The sequence below is a fragment of the Xenopus tropicalis genome, chromosome 2 (genome assembly GCF_000004195.4).
Source record: "Xenopus tropicalis strain Nigerian chromosome 2, UCB_Xtro_10.0, whole genome shotgun sequence".
Classification (NCBI taxonomy): domain Eukaryota; kingdom Metazoa; phylum Chordata; class Amphibia; order Anura; family Pipidae; genus Xenopus; species Xenopus tropicalis.
In genome coordinates this window covers 124,353,967-124,371,763 of record NC_030678.2, presented here as the reverse complement: position 1 = coordinate 124,371,763, position 17,797 = coordinate 124,353,967, and positions in this window count along the sequence as shown.

The following is a 17,797-nucleotide window of genomic DNA, read 5'->3' as shown; positions in this document are numbered from 1 at the left end:
TACTAAACTAACCCTAGCTTAAAAAAACACCCCTTATACTTAAACATTATTTCTGTGCTCTAAAAAGAGAACAACTAGCATTAACAATGCATTTGGGAACACACATATGTATTGCTATGTATGCTGGTAAAGCTGAAATGCTAGATGTTATTTACTTTATAGAAGCCCTTCTAATAGCATGCTGGAAGCTGCTGCATTGGGTTTCTCATTATTAGTGATGAGTGAATCTTTCCCGTTTCACTTTGCCGAAAAATTTGCGAAACTTTGAAAAAAATTGCGAAATGCGAATGTCACGTGCTTTAGGTGAATCCATGCCTGCTGAAAAATTTCGTTCATCGCTACTCATTATCTACTCATTATCTAAAAGGACTGATTTTTTTGAGGGTAGAAGTGTCATCTTTAGCATATTATATCCACTACAAAAAAGGTGATTTATTGACTACAGCAGGATGATTAATTTTTGGAGAAATTACTTGATACTCTCAATATTCACTGATATTGGGAAACTGTAAGATGCCAACACCACAATGCACATAGAGACATTAATCAGATACAGGAACTTAAAGTGCACCTATCACCCCAGTATTGTTTCCCCCCACCAGAGGTGCCGGCTAATAGAGACCATTCTCTGGGTGGGGAAAACAACAGTTTTTCTTGGGAAAAAAACAGCCCTTGCCAGCGCAAGGGGTGTGATGTTCCACACAGTGTGTGGAATTATTATGATTGGTTGATTTGTATGCAGGTCCGCTCATTTACTGTATGGGATGTATTTTAGTGTGTCTGCCAACCGGCAAGTGCAGCTTGGAGCTAAAAGTTGGGATTGTTGGAGTTAAACCACCAAGTAATGTTATACAATTACGCTGCTAAGAAGTATAGGAAATGGTCAGGAAACCTGAGCCCTTTTTCCAAAACCGGTGCTTTTAATTTGGCCTTAGCAAATCTGGAGGCCTCTTTGCTCCAGGTGAATGGTGTCTGAATCCCTTCCATCTTTGTGAGTGCTGCTTTCGGTGTATACATATTAGGGAGTTGTGGAATATATATGGGTACTTGGGTAGAAAAATAATTTTGAGCAAATCCAAGTAAATTTCGAGTTATCCTTCCCCAGATCATTAAAGGGAGTGATGCCCAGTTATTTAATAAGTCATTTTGTCTGTAATTGGCTGCAGATTAATATGTGATATACCGATGTTTCCTGCTATTGTTATCCCTAGGTATTTAAGGGATTCCACCTACTAGTAGTAGCACTTCTTGTAAAGATGGCCTGGGGTCATTAAGGTATAGGAAAATGTCATAAGCGTATAAGATTATGCGCTCCTCTACACTGCCCAACTGTAGGGCATTCATTTTAGTTGACGATTGGATCAGTATTGCTAGTGTGGTTCAATCGCTAGTGCAAAGAGGAATGGGGATAGGGGACAGCCCTAACTGGTACCCCATTTTAGCCGGACTGGTTGGGAGAGGTTTTTATTTGCCTGTATTCAAGCTGTTGGTGACTAGTATAGCAGATGTAGCCATTTGATGAAGTCTACACTTAGACCGAACCTGTGGAGGATCTGCCAGACATATCAGGCTACTGCCACTTTGCTCTCAACACTTCATCTCTATCGCAAAAGTTCAACAGGTGCATCACACAGTGGCACACCTGGTGGTTGGGCCTGGGTGGTGACCCTATGTGTTCAATTGATCACAAAGTGGGGTGAGAACTTAGCCTCCAGTAGCATTTCTTGCAACCAGTATTCTGCAAACAGCGTTGGATCCCTTTCCCTTCTGCCCTCTCTAGTAATTCTACTACAAAGAGGTTGTTCCTGTGCTGTCGGCACAAATGTTATCACGCACATAAAAAAAGACACATAAAAAAAAACAAGTCGCACTCGTTCTCTGATACACATTATATTTTTAACGTGCACAGCATTTTTTTCTGCACGCATCAAAACAAATGTTCCCGTGCGCCACTATTTTTTTTGCAGAGTGACATTTATATTTACATATATATATATTGCTCATAATTACCATCCTAAACATAATAAGTTTGGTTTACTAACAACTAAACCTTTAACGGCTAAAGGATTGATTTCAAAATCTGAATACTTATTTGCAAAGTCTCAAATGTACACAAACAGACTGTAATACAATAGTTTGCAGATATCTAATTTCCTTAGCAAATATGCTTGCATAAATTCTATCCTTAATAACAAACCTGAGCCGACAGTGCATGCACAATTACAACAACACAATTCATTTATTTATTCAATGTTATTCATTTATTCAATGTTTTTCATGTAGAATATTTGTCATATCTTATCAAAATTGACTTTTACCAAAATTGAGTTTTGGGAATTTTAATTGTGTGTTTTACCAGACATACAAAACCCTGAGGACATGCAGTATACACACAGAATTGAAGAATGAAGGAAGTGCTTGCAGTCTGATGAGAATGATAACATTTAGCCCTCTACTCTCACTAAGAAGTATACTGTTTTATAGTGTCCATGTTACTAGCATTGGTCTTTCTTTTAAGAATCCCACATTGTTCTTTGCTTAAGGGGAACTTTAAAACTTTGAAACTGTACCTTAGCCCTCCCAATGGTGGTTCACTTTTAGAAGGTACTAACACAACAGATTGTAAGGTCCCTGATGCCACAAGCAAGGAGTGCACCTGCAGGAACAAACCAGTGCACAGTAAATATATCAAAGGAAAATGTTCATGCAATGTAACCTTGTCTGTACATGCTATATGGTTACAGCAGATATGTTTGGAAATAGTTTCAAATTTGGGGGGGTTGAAATATGACAGCTGTGAAGTCTTCCTTTTGATCCCCCCAGCATCATTATTATTATTTATAAAGATGGGCAGATTTATTTATGACCATAGCTCAATTTTAGACAGGACCCTCTTTACCTCTTGTATCAATTATTAGTATGGAAATCTGTATGTTCAATTTATACAACCACTTATTGTACAGCACTGCAAAATATGTTGGTGCTTTTTAAAAACATGAAAATATTATGGTCAAGTTTTGTTGCAGACAAACACTTCATGGGATTTTGGTAATACCAGTACATGTGGGCCCTTACTGGTCTGAAGCAAAACCTTGTCCTCTATGATCTGATAATTATCTGTAAATGGGAAGATACTGCTTTGGAAGACACCCTTCGTTCATTTAATGCTATTAATATTGGCATATCTTGCATAAATAACTACTCAGATATAATAAAGAAGAAGCAACACTATTAGATGGCAATTTACATTGGTTAAAAGTACACCCACAGGGACTCTTGGATCAGACTAGTAAAGTAATGGAGAGTAGAACCAGTTGATTTCCACTATGAAAAAAACAGCTAAACAAACATAAATAAAATAAAGTAGAGTATAAACATGTGCCATTTATGACTAAATATATTGCTAAATTTACTGTACAGAACTATTGAGCTTAGAAAAACTGTTTAAAGACTATATGGACATACCTCAAATAGATGCCCACCCTTTTAAAAAAAAAAAAAAATGCATATGCGGTACTACTGTTTAAAAGATATTGAAAAAAACAATAATTTGGAAACTGCAAATAGAAGGCATTCAGCAATGTAGTACAACAAAAAACAGAATTAAATTGAAAAAAGGCAATTACAAATGTGAATAGTCTAGATGCACAATGTGTGAAGTACAGTAAAACATTGTTTCTGGATAAAGACTGTGAAATTAGAGCAACTTAAGCAAAACGTAATTTACCAGGTAAAATATGTAAAACATAAATTGGAATATGCATGTAGTACACATTCCATCTATGCAGGACAAACTACAATGAAGCAGAATAAGTGAATGGCTAAACATTTGAGAACTATTACAAATAGATCTGATAATTATTCAAAAATACTGTAACACCTATTTCAGCTCAATAGCTGCTTTCCCGGACTAGTACCAGTAGAACATGGGTTACACAGTACTCTCTCACCCAGAATGGGCCTTCGCTAAGTGGAAGAGGAAGGTGAGGGTGTTGTGCAACTACACCTCTCTTGCAGCTATGCAGAAAAATGAAACCAGAGGGCGCCAGAGGTTCTTGCAAATAACAAAATGATAAGTGTTTATTGAACATCCACAGGGTTTACTTACAATACAGCTTCAGAGGCCATTGGTACATGCAACATATACCGAGTGTATATTCAGACTGACACTCTCCTGCGGGCAGACTGGCAGGAATCTCCCTTCACCTCTGCGACACACCCTGTAGTGGATCCCTCAGGGAATTCTCTATCCTGATTCCCTATTCACTTGGATCCCTACACTACAGGCAATGTGGCCTGGGAGAACTATCTCCAGAAAAACTGCAAATCCTATGCAGGAGCTCATGCTGCTTATTCTAGCTCAACCCTAACTGCCTTACACTCCTAGGGGCTGATTTACTAACCCACGAATCCGACCCGAATTGGAAAAGTTCCGACTTGAAAACGAACATTTTGCGACTTTTTCGTATGTTTTGCGATTTTTTCGGATTCTGTACGAATTTTTCGTTACCAATACGTTTTTTGCGTAAAAACGCGAGTTTTTCGTATCCATTACGAAAGTTGCGTAAAAAGTTGCGCATTTTGCGTAGCGTTAAAACTTACGCGAAAAATGCGCAACGTTTCGCGTAAGTTTTAACGCTACACAAAATGCGCAACTTTTTACGCAACTTTCGTAATGGATAGGAAAACTCGCGTTTTTACGCAAAAATCGTATTGGATCCGAAAAATTCGTAAAGAATCCGAAAAAATCGCAAAACATACGAAAAAATCGCAAAGTACCGATCATTACGAAAAAAACGCAATCGGACTCCATTCGACCCGTTCGTGGGTAAGTAAATCAGCCCCCTAGAGTGTACTATAACGGGAGCTACACCTGCCTCTATCTAATGCCTCATTCACGGGGCCCTGTTCCCCGACTTCACTGGGCCTGGGCCCATGCCCTGGGCTCTCAGCACACATCCACCTTGTCCCTAAGGTGGAAGCAAACAACAGGAAGGTGCCACTCCTCTCCCAACACTATACCAAAGTCAGGCAGGATGTGGTCACTATACCTTCTAACCAATAGCACACATGTTAATGAACTCACTTAGATACATTCCCTTCTGCCCAGCAACTAAGGGAACTGAACCTGTAGGGATTTAAAGCCATAGGGACCATTTAACCCTATGGGTCCCTACATTCACCCCTGGGAAAAACCCATTTCGTCCCGACAATGGGGTACAATATCAAACACATCACATTACCCACAGAATACCATAGCACCATATGACATCCTCTTCTGGTAGTCTCTCCAGAGCACTACCGGGTAACAATGGGTCACTGAAAAACAAGCAAAGCATTTCAAACATTGCAACATATCAACAATGCAATCAATAACATTGGAGCAGAATGGGGTACCAGGCCTCCCCCCTATTCCAGTTCCTTTATCACCACTGACAGTCCTTCCAGAGCAGAAATCAGGGCAGACCTCAGTTCAGAGTCTTTGCTTTTCCCAACGGCTTGGAAGGGTCCCACCCAGCAGGGCATTTGGCAACGAGGGCATTTAGCAGCAAAATCACGCAGCTCCCTGGTGACCTCCGCATTGCACTTCCCACAGCAAGGAACCATGACCCTCCTGCCTTCACTGTCAGACTTCTGTATAAATGTGCCTCGCCAGACATACCACTTGCCACTATCAGGCTTTGTTCCAAACGTGCCGCGCCAGATGTATCTCTGGCCCATTTCAGTCACAGGCACTTCCCCTGTGGCACCACCGGAAACTCCAGCCGGAGTGTACTTTTCCTCCCAGCCACCCCAGCGGGCATCTGCCATTCTGCGCAGGTATGGGCTTACGGCCTTCCGATGCATACAGAGTCACTGAAAAAATACTCTCACAGCCCACAGTTTATGCAGGTACAGAAACAGTATGCAGCAGTCTCTCCTCAGCATGGATTAGAGATAATGCGCACACCCAGGTACAGAGCAATCACCAGACATCCGTCTTCTTCGATTGCTTTCCTCAAAATGGCGGCGATGACCTCACATCAGGGATCCTCCCTGGTCAACTCGCGCCAAAAATATTCACTCGCGCCAAAACATATGCACGCAAGACTTAAATGACAGGCAGTAACTGCAGCCAATGGGAGTAACGGAAAAGAACCTCAGAACCCGAACCCACGGCCAATTACTTTGCGCCTTTCACGAAGTGACCAAGCAGCTTTCTCTCCTGCATCCAGCAGTGCCTGCGCTTGTCACAAAAAAAATTAAAGAAACATGCACTAGCAGCTTAACCTTCGAGCCCCACGCCTTTTGGGCGCCAAATGTAACACCTATTTCAGCTCAATAGCTGCTTTCCCGGACTAGTACCAGTAGAACATGGGTTACACAGTACTCTCTCACCCAGAATGGGCCTTCGCTAAGTGGAAGAGGAAGGTGAGGGTGTTGTGCAACTACACCTCTCTTGCAGCTATGCAGAAAAATGAAACCAGAGGGCGCCAGAGGTTCTTGCAAATAACAAAATGATAAGTGTTTATTGAACATCCACAGGGTTTACTTACAATACAGCTTCAGAGGCCATTGGTACATGCAACATATATCGAGTGTATATTCAGACTGACACTCTCCTGCGGGCAGACTGGCAGGAATCTCCCTTCACCTCTGCGACACACCCTGTAGTGGATCCCTCAGGGAATTCTCTATCCTGATTCCCTATTCACTTGGATCCCTACACTACAGGCAATGTGGCCTGGGAGAACTATCTCCAGAAAAACTGCAAATCCTATGCAGGAGCTCATGCTGCTCATTCTAGCTCAACCCTAACTGCCTTACACTCCTAGAGTGGTACTATAATGGGAGCTACACCTGCCTCTATCTAATGCCTCATTCACGGGGCCCTGTTCCCCGACTTCACTGGGCCTGGGCCCATGCCCTGGGCTCTCAGCACACATCCACCTTGTCCCTAAGGTGGAAGCAAACAACAGGAAGGTGCCACTCCTCTCCCAACACTATACCAAAGTCAGGCAGGATGTGGTCACTATACCTTCTAACCAATAGCACACATGTTAATGAACTCACTTAGATACATTCCCTTCTGCCCAGCAACTAAGGGAACTGAACCTGTAGGGATTTAAAGCCATAGGGACCATTTAACCCTATGGGTCCCTACAATACGTAATGGGCATTTAATGGTTATGTGTTTGGAATATGTAGATAAATATAACTAGACATTTTGCAAACCCTGAATAGGAGATAAATTTAGTGCATATCTCATTGTGGCACAGTGGTATTATTATTGTTATTATTATTATAATATACATAATTACATAGTAAAGTTGGGTTGAAAAAAGACCAAAGTCCATCAAGTTCAACCCCTCCAAACAACCGCCAGTGTACATATATGTTTACAGGGTAACCCTTTTGAAATAAAAAATAACAAAAGTGGTATAAAGGTGATACCTTTATTGGCTAACTAAGATAACCATAGCAAGCTTTCAGAACATTTTACTTTTACCTTTTTCAATACACACACTCATACCAACCTATACACTCAAATATAAACATATATATATGTATATATATATCTGTTCCAGTAACGGCACTCACCAATCGCAAGCCACGCGCCGGGTGCTCACCAAACGTATTCACATAGCTGCAGCAGAAAGCACTCACGGCTCCAATTTGTGCAAAAGTATCAAAAGTTTTATTGCTCCACGCTCACATCAACGCGTTTCGATCCACCAGGGACCGTCGTTCCTGACGACGGTCCCTGGTGGATCGAAACGCGTTGATGTGAGCGTGGAGCAATAAAACTTTTGATACTTTTGCACAAATTGGAGCCGTGAGTGCTTTCTGCTGCAGCTATATATATATATATATATATATATATATATATATCTGTACAAGTATATTTATAATTACAATAGCATTTTTAGCAATAACAGTAATTATGTTTATTTATCAAGCAGCATATTCTGCAGTGCTGTAAATACCCAACATACAGACAAATTATACAATAGGTAATGAGGGCTCTATCCACAAGGGTTCACAATCAAGAGGTGGGAATCAGTGAAACACAGTACTGGTGCTCATTTATCAACGCCGGGCAAATTTGCCCATGGGCAATAACCCATAGCAACCAATCAGTGATGTATTTGTTTCAGTCAGCTGGAGGTAAAAACAATGAATACAACAATCTGATTGGTTGGCATGGGTTACTGTCCATGGGCAAATTTACCTAGTGTTGATAGATGATCCCCAAAGTGTATGATTGGTACTAAAAGAACTTGAAAAGGAAAAGTTGAATAAGACAATGTTTTGGAAAGTTGTATTTATGGAATTAGTGAATAAACCATTGATGAGAATGAGAAATATAAACTTTGTCGAAAAGTATTTTTCTATTTATCCAAGGTTAGAAAAACTGGGTTGAGTCAACAACAGCCAATCAGCGTCTTTACATTTTTCAAACCAACATGAAGTTTGTTCTCAAACTTCCCTTTCTAGTTCCCAATGCTGCTGTCACAATACAGGCTCTTGTAACTGTCTGTCTACTAAAGCAGTATGTGATTTGCTAATTGCACACAAAGGGGCCAATTTACTAACACTCAAATTTATCTTGTTTTATTTTTTCTTAACCCACGAATAAACCAGTTTCCACAAATGTCAGACATTTATCAGGAATTAAAAAAGCAATGTGCGGGAAAAAGTCACAGAAATGTTTAGAGAAACACTTTTTTAAATAGTTGCAGAAAAACCTACTGTACGTCAAAAATCTGAAAAACTCAAAAAGTTAGAAGCAAAGAATAATTTTCCAGGGAAGAGACATATGCCAATGACTTCTACATGAACTTTTTCCCCACAACTTTTTAGGGATTTGAGACATTTTTGCGTTAAAAAACCTGACCCGAAAAAGCTGATTAGTAAATATAAAAGTAACATATTTTGTTCATTGCTGCTTACCTGAGTACGAGTGTTACCTCCTAGTCTTGGGGGAAAAAAGAATAATAGAAATAAGATAAAATAAATAGTAAATAAGACCCTAGCAATCAGATAAATACTAAAGAGCTGCTGAACTAAAAGCTAAATAACTGAAAAACAAACAAACAAACAAAAAAAAATACAAAAGGGGAAAGATGTTCGAGAGGGGACATGATTCCACTTCATAAGTACATTAGAGGGCAATTTATAGGCAGGTAGAGGGGGTAAAAATAGAAAAGATCAATGCACCAGAGGCTAACCCTTTAAACTAGAGAATAGAACTTTCATTTGAAGCAGCATAGGTAGTTCTTCCCGGTGAGAGCAGTGAGGTTGGGGAATGCCCTTCCCTTTTATTAATGCCTTTAAGAGGGGCTTGAGTGATTTATTAAATTATGTAACTAATTAGATGTAACTATGTACCTTTAATGAATGAGTTATGAGTGGGGGCAAAGTACATGACCATAGTATAGTGATTTGAAATGGATTCCAATAAACTATTCATTATTACCCTTTCGTAGCAGATGTCTGACAGGCCTGTAGTTATCAGACTGAGAATGGGATTTTAATAGATATAAGCAACTTGCTAACCTCTTGGCAGATGTCATAGAATTTTGAAAAATTAAATAAAGTTTTTTGGCAACCACAGAGCTTAGGTGCTGGACCCTTGGTAACTTTCTACACTCTTTTGACCTCCCTGCATAATACAAAAAGCAATGTGTGAATTTCATTTCAGCTCATTTCATTGCTACCAGTATAAAACACATGACAAGATTCGATATGTTCACAGGGAGCTTCAATTTCTTTTTCTTTTTTTTTTTACTATTTATATATGTAAAAATAATTTAGTATTTGTTTTTAGTATTTGTATTTGTTATACTAATCTCAGTGCTAACCTTTCTATCAAATAAATAAAACATATATAAAAGTTAAGCTTTGCTTTGTCTTTCCTTCTTTATAAGGGGAGAAGAACTGGCCCTTTATGAAAACAAATGCTTGCACTAGTTGTCTTGAGCTATACTGTTGTGTTATAAAACCACAGTACATTAGAGCATCAATCTCTAATTCATCCCACTCATGGAGAAATATTTCCCTTAATGTGGCTAGTATGCTAAATACTCAAAGGCCATATGGTATGATTAAAATCTAATTGTCATAAATCAGTTGCAGGCATTTTGCAAGAAGAAAAATGAATCAAAAATGTTCTTACAAGCATCTAAATACCTTATTTGTTTGAATAAATAACTGATAAAGGCACATAAACATATGACCTGTTATACAATAGGAATTAAGTTTTATATTAGAAATTGTCCAATCAAAAGATTTTCCTTTTTAGTAACTAAGATTGTTCCAATCACTGCTCACTAGAGAGCCAATATTTGCAAATGTACAAAATAAGCCATGTATTTTTATAGCAACATAAAGAACATGTTATCACTGGAAATTTAGTTAACTTGCTTAAAGTGGTGGTTCACTTTTAAGTTAACTTTTAGTATGTTATAAAATGGGTAATTCTAAGCAACTTGTCAATTAGCCTTCATTTTTTGTTTTTTCATAGTTTTTGAATTATTTGCATAATTCTTCTCACTTTTTCGAGCTTTCAAATGGGGTCACTGACCTCAACATCTAAAAAACACAATTTCAGGCCTCTATTTTCCAGTATCTCGTTAAAATCAGTGTCTGGTTGTCAAGGTAATACAGACCCTAGCAACCAGATAGCTGCTAAAATGCTGAATTGGAGAGCTGCTGAATAAAAACCTAAATAATTAAAAAAAACCACAACAATAACAAATGAAAACCAATTCCAAATTGTTTTATAATACATTCTACATCAGGGATCCCCAACCTTTCTTACTTGTGAAACACAGTCAAATGTAAAAAGACCTGGAGAGCAACACAAGCATCATAAAAGTTCATGGAGGTGCCAAATAAGGGCTAAGATTGGCTATTAGGCAGCCTCTATGCACACTATCACCTTACAGGAGGCTTTATTTGGTAGTAAATCTTGTTTTTATTCAACCAAAACTTGCCACCAATTCAGGAATTCAAAAATAACTATCTGGTTTGGGGGCACTGAGAGCAACATCAAAGGGGTTGGTGAGCAACATGTTGCCCCCGAGTCACTGGTTGGGGATCACTGCTCTACATTATGCTAAAAGTTAATTTAAAGAAATAACCACAAAGTGGTGTCCACATTATAAACATTTTTGTTTAGACTTTACTACATATTATTAGTGATGAGTGAAAAAGTCTACGGAAAAATTGGCCAAACAGTGGAAATTTGTGAAACGTGGGTGCTGTGCGACTTTTTTGATGCACGCAACTTTTTTACGCTACTGCCTGCAATTTTTCGCATACGTTTCATGAAACAATTCGCCAATGCTGAAATGCGGAATTTCGCTGCGCATCCACGCCAGGCACGGATTTGCAGCAAATTTCCACATTTCACCATTGGCGAATTGTTTAGCCACAAAAATACGTGTGTGACAAAAAATTTGTTTAACAAATGTGTTTTGTGGATTTTCCTGCATTTCGTGAATTTTACTAGTGTTTTGCAAATATTTCCCCAAAGAGAAATGGGACAGATTTGCTCATCACTACATATAATATCTGATATATATTTACAAGCCCAGTAAGAAATAAAGTTCAGTCCTTCATCTTAAAATTCCGATCTAACATACCATGTCTTGCATTTACTTACATAGTTTTTTTCATATTCATCCAAGGTTGGCTGTAAAAAGCTTACTCCTAAATTGATAAAGAGGTAGCCTAGTCACTCCCAGTCAAGTTCACAGAAACATTTGGTTTCTTAAATAGTGCATATTTTAGTAAAACCTCTAGATTTAACCCATCTTGACCATTCATTATTTGGTACATTTCTGCTTCAAACCTTTTGGATAATTGTAACCCTGCAAATAGCTTTAACAGGTTGATTTTTTTAGCTACAATTTCTTATTTTTTTATTTTAAAAGTTTACATTTGTTTCCACTTCAAGTTGGAGCAGGAATATTTGGAGATTCTTTCTTTGGCACCATTAATGGAAATTGTATTGCATTTTTCAAGTACATTAAATATAAGGTTATCAGGTCAAGTGAAAAATTGGGGACACTTCTAGAAAATCGACTGTCGCTAGAAGGCTTGCGCTGATGGTGTTTAATTTAAATGCAATTACTTTGCATCAGTGCAGCCCAGCAATTTGCATTTACTAGAAATGCCCCTGAAATGTAAGGGAAAAAAAAGCCACCATTTATATAGTATATATTACTGGAAGGCAGTAATATATACCATTTTAATAATTATATTTTTTCTTTATTCTTTGTAATAATAAAACAGTATCTTGTACTTGAACCTAACTAAGCTGTATGAATCCATATTGGTGGCAAAACAATCCATTTGGACTTGTTTAAATGCTTTAACTTTTCCCACAGCAAGAGCAATTTAGGGATGCTGTCATTAAACTACAAAGTATTCACATTTGTCTTAGAACATTCTGTAATACTGTATAATGTAATTATGGGGGCAAAACATTCTACTTGACTTCTTTAAAAGGTATTGTCAGTTTTTATTCTTGCATGAAGGGTTTATTTCCTGGCACTTGTATCGCTATTATGTCATCTCTTGGAAACAGCAGAAGTCTTATCTTGCTTTGTGGCAGGGTGCCTAGATATTCTCTCCAGATCAGAGCCAGTGTCCTACCTGACAAAGCAGGATCAATAACCCTGTATCTAAATGGTTGATTAACATTTACTACACCTGGGCTTGGAGAATCCCTTGGCTGATTTAACAATGAGAAAACCACGCAGAGTCATATTGAACAGAAGTGCACTCCATTTTTAATCTTTTTAATGAAATTTGAAGCTCAGCTCTGACAGGAAATAATACAACACTATTAAAGCTGGCAGAAAAAAACATGAATTGGTTTTATAATAAAATAATTATGTAATGACAATAACCCTAAACTATTTGTTTTGTGCTTGAGATTAAAGTTGTATAGATTTTTTTTTTTTTTTCAATGAACTGAACAGTACCGGTATTTGATTTAGAACAGGATCTTGCTTAAACATGTATGTATAGTTACTAAGAGACGCTGAAAAGCATTAATCCTGCAGGCCATTGTGTAGTACATGGGGCTATTCTTATGATAAACCCATTGCATGTAGCTGTTTCAGCACATCCCTCAAACAAATGCTCTTTGTAAGTTACAAAATATTTATGGAAATAGTAATATACTACCCAAATTGATTACACAATTGCGATTTTCCCTAATATATCAAGTAACAGATAAAAATGAAATATATTTTAGTTCTGCATTTCAGGTCTGTGCATTTGGAGTTGTCTTTCATTTTTTCTTTTGGCTTCATGACAATAGATTTAGTTGTTCATTTATGGTGTTCACAGGAGAAGTTTTTAGAGGTAAAATATTTTGACAGAAATCCTTTAGGCCATTTAGGAAATGAAAGTTTGACATTTGTAGTTTTCATTAGCAAATCCTGAAAACATTTTGAATGTAGTGATTGCCAAGGGTATATCTGAAGATACAAGTTGTTTTGGTCTACACTTTTATAAAAGTAATTTAATGCAGTCGGCACAATTTTATAATTAATTGTACACTCAAAATGTATATGAGTTGATGGTATACTTATGCTTTTAACTAGAAAACAATGAATGCATTAGTTAAAAAATACACATTTGGTCAGTTCTTACTCAACTAGACTATAGTTAGATAGAAACAGAATTGAACAGATGAAACAGAAAATTCCATAGTAGCAATAACCTGTAGCAACCAATAAGATGTTTGCATTTAAACAGGTGACCAGTAAATGCTTCTTGTTGATTGGCTGCTATGGGTTACAGCTTCCAGGTAAACTTACCCTGATATGTAATAAAAGGCACTACATTTGCCTAAGAGCAGTAACCCATAGAAAGCAATAGAAACCAATAAGATTTTTGCTTTTAAACAGGTGACCAGTAAATGCTACTTGCTGATTGGTTGCTATGGGTTACTGATCCTGGGCAAAATTAATGCCTTTTTTTACATAACCCCTTAAGGGTAGAAATAAAGGCCCATTGTACTAATGTAGATATCACTTCTGCCCAAGTCTGGCTGCTCTCTGCAACTTGCTCAAAATTAAAAAAAAAATCTACATTACCTTTTTCACTTTTCTAGCTGAATTAAATAGTGGCAAATCTCACCATGTGTGGACTGAAGATAAATCATAGGGGCATATGCAAAGTATTAAATCTTTAAGAGCTACTTTGCAGGAAAGGCAAGTGGGAGCAATTTATCTAATTCCCTAAGAAGGGAAATTTAGGGTTTAAATAATATCACAGATAATTCTATCTAATGGATGTAAAAAGCTCTAATCATTATCTAATATAATTTAAGACCCTTTCTTTGGCAATTTATCCACATTAGTGGATCCCTTTAACTGCAATCCTCAATACAGGTTAAAAAATGGTACATAAATGAAGTAAGTATTATTAGAACCTGACATCCCAGATAATACTAGATAGTTATATATGGAAACATTGTGTTTCCAAAATCCATCTGCACCCAATAAATTGAGATTTGTCAGCACAATCTGAATTATTTTGGGTTAGGCTGCTATACATGCATGCTAATTATTGATATGGAAGCTCCAGGGTGCTCCAGGGCATCAGACATGGATTTGCCATTGGTGGATTCTTTTTGAAAAACGGCCTCAAAAGTTTTGGTTGGGAAAATTCGCAGTCGCATAACGAAAAATCACAGTTGCGTCAAAAAAGTTGTACGATAGCCACATTTTGCTAATTTTTCCACAGCTTGCATTTTTTTTGTTGAAACAAAATGCAACAGATTTGCTCATCAATAACTTTAAACATGTATTTGTGGATGGGATTTTACATTTTTTTCTTGCAAATTCTGTAGGCACCTATTTACTTCCGCATGGTTATCTTCTGCACGGTTTCCCCTAAATGCTTAAATATTGTGTTGCTGTGCCTGTGAGCTGCATGTTGTGCACAAATATTCACAGACGAGATGGGTGTTTGCATCAGTATGACCACTATGCCCGTCCCTTGTGCGTGGATTTAGCATTGACAGTATTTTTGCAGAATTTGCTCAAACTGTTCCACATATATTCTCAGCAGTTGCTTTTGGTTACCTGTCTGTGCAGACACCTGATGTGTATAATCATGGGATGCCTGGTAAGTACTGACTAAAGATCACGGTAAGTATGAAACAATCTTCCCTTTTCTCCACTGCAAAGTTGTGGCATAACTCAAATGCAAATGCTGCTCTATGCTTATAAATGCTTCACTATGACTTAAGCCTTTGGAAGAAGGGGGCTCATTTTTCAATGTAGTGCATGCAGCACTGCTATTCACGCAGAGAATAAATTAGCCCTGCCTGTGTTTATATTTAAAAAATGGACAAGACTGGTGTATTTAATGTGAAAATATAATTGTGTATTTGTATTAGCACTGCGATTGTCCTTGAGAGCTTTTTAAATATGGCATAATGGCAAATTGAAAATATTTATGCATGCACAGACACTTCACTGCTTTCAAATTAGGCCGAAAATTTTCTGAAGGAGACAATTATACACTAAACAGCAAACTGCGCTTTTATAAATACAAAATTACCATTAATACAATATTTGTGCAAAATGACCACATACAGTGGCCAAACTTTCTCTATCTCTCTCTCTTTTGCACTCTCTCTCCCTATATATATATATATATATATACTATATATATATATATATATATATATACTGTATATATATATATATATATACACACACACAGGTATATATATATGTTTTATATAGAGCTTACATTTAATCATATACACACTGAATTCTTTAAAATAAGTATACAGAGGGAACAAGTCATACTGGCATGTAGATCATGGGGACCATATTTACAATATATATCGATTAATACTCGATATACCACTAAAACTGTGAACCAATAAAAACAACAGTAAAAATTCTTCATCTGCACATACTGTCTAAGACCTTTGAAATTACATTTATTCATTCACTAGCTGCTTATATTACTGCCCTGCAAGCAAAATGAAATATTTATAGCTCAAGTTAAACACTTGCTATGTACGCCTTCATTCACAATGGAAAAACTATGCAGGGGCAGGTCAGGGACAAAAAAGCAAAAAACAGGTGCAATCCATCATATTTTTTGCAATTTGCGTCCTTTTCCACACAAGAAGGAATAGACAAAGGTCTCTGCATTCAGCAGCACTGTATTTATGAGTGGGGGAGGCATGTAGGCTTCATTCAGATGCACAGGCTCCAATGAGACCCTATACTTACAGGCTGCAATGAGACCCTATATTTACCTCCCACCCTATGACAGGCAGTAAGGACAGAGTTATACTGTGCCCAGTAAAGCTACACTCTGCACCTTGTGCATGGTTTTCTATATGCATAAGGTACAGAGCACAGCCAGACCCAGGTCAACATAAATTACCCCTTCCTTTTACAGGGTGTTTTGCACCATGAACCATTCCAAGTACAAAAAAATGGGCAAAGCACAAAAGGTGGCTGCTATTTTGAACTCCTATGACTACCAATCATACAGTATCATTGTTCTGTTTGCAGGATCAGAAAGAATTTCTGCAATTGTGGACATGCAGGTGCCATGTAATGGAGCAAATTTCTACTTATACAGCTTTGTTTCATATGGCATATACACCATCATGTAAGGAGAAATGCATGCCGTGTCAATTAGAAATAAACACTATTTACTGATGTCATTTTTTGCCTATAATACAAGACGAATTTCCCATTGCTTCTCATCAGCATAATCAAATGATTATATGATGTACATCATATGTGCCTTGTATTTCACAGTACTGCTGTTCGTTCCAGCATTAACTTAATTGGTAAGCACTGGGTTATAAAGTTGTTGGGAAAACTGCTTTTCACCGTTATCGTGCTGTATTTCTTGTTACTGTTGGATGTTGGAGTGTTGGATATATGAAAGAGCTCTTCTGTAAAACCACTATTCATAATAGATGAGTTTCATTTTAGAACTACATGAATACAACTGACCCTGAAGCACACGTTTATAATAATTACAAAGTACAATGTATTATACATTTATGATAGCTAGAAAATAAGTGTTTCTGTGAACAGCTGTTGGATTTAGTGAATTCTGTGCTTTCCTCAGTGAAGTTGCAGGCTGACTTTTGGATTCATACATACAATATCACGTTTCACAGTTTGTTCTTTATGTGAGAAGAACTAGACTACACAAGGAAGCCTAGTAAGGGGCCCAACAATCACCAGGGTAAATAACTTCCAGAGTTGATAGCTCTTCTTCCATCCAGTTGAAGCTTAATTAGACAAAAAGAACATAGGTGGAAAAATAGTCACATTGCAGAGCTATGCTGCAATTTTTAGTTTTTTATTGAACACTAGTGATGAGCGAATCTGTCCCCTTTTGCTTCGCCAAAAAATTGCGATGTGTCTAAAAAATTGTGACTTTTATGATGCAATCACCCTTTTTTAGCGCTATCTGGAGATGGAGTTTGTGGTTTTGCATTCTGTAACACTTGTAAAAGAGAACTTTGAAACTTTTTCAATACATGTTCAATAAAACACTGAAAGTTGCAGCATAGCCCTGCAGGGTACTGTTTTTCTACTTATGTTCTTTTGGCCTTCAAAAATGTGTTTTGGTCTTTACATCGGGGAACCATCAATAATAGTGTAAACTGGAAAAGGATAAAAATATAAATATAGTAGAAAACTATTTTGGTGGAACTATTAAAGCAGTAATAATAATAATGAGTATTTATATAGCACTTTTCTTCAAATGTAAACTCAAAGCACTGTACAAAACATAT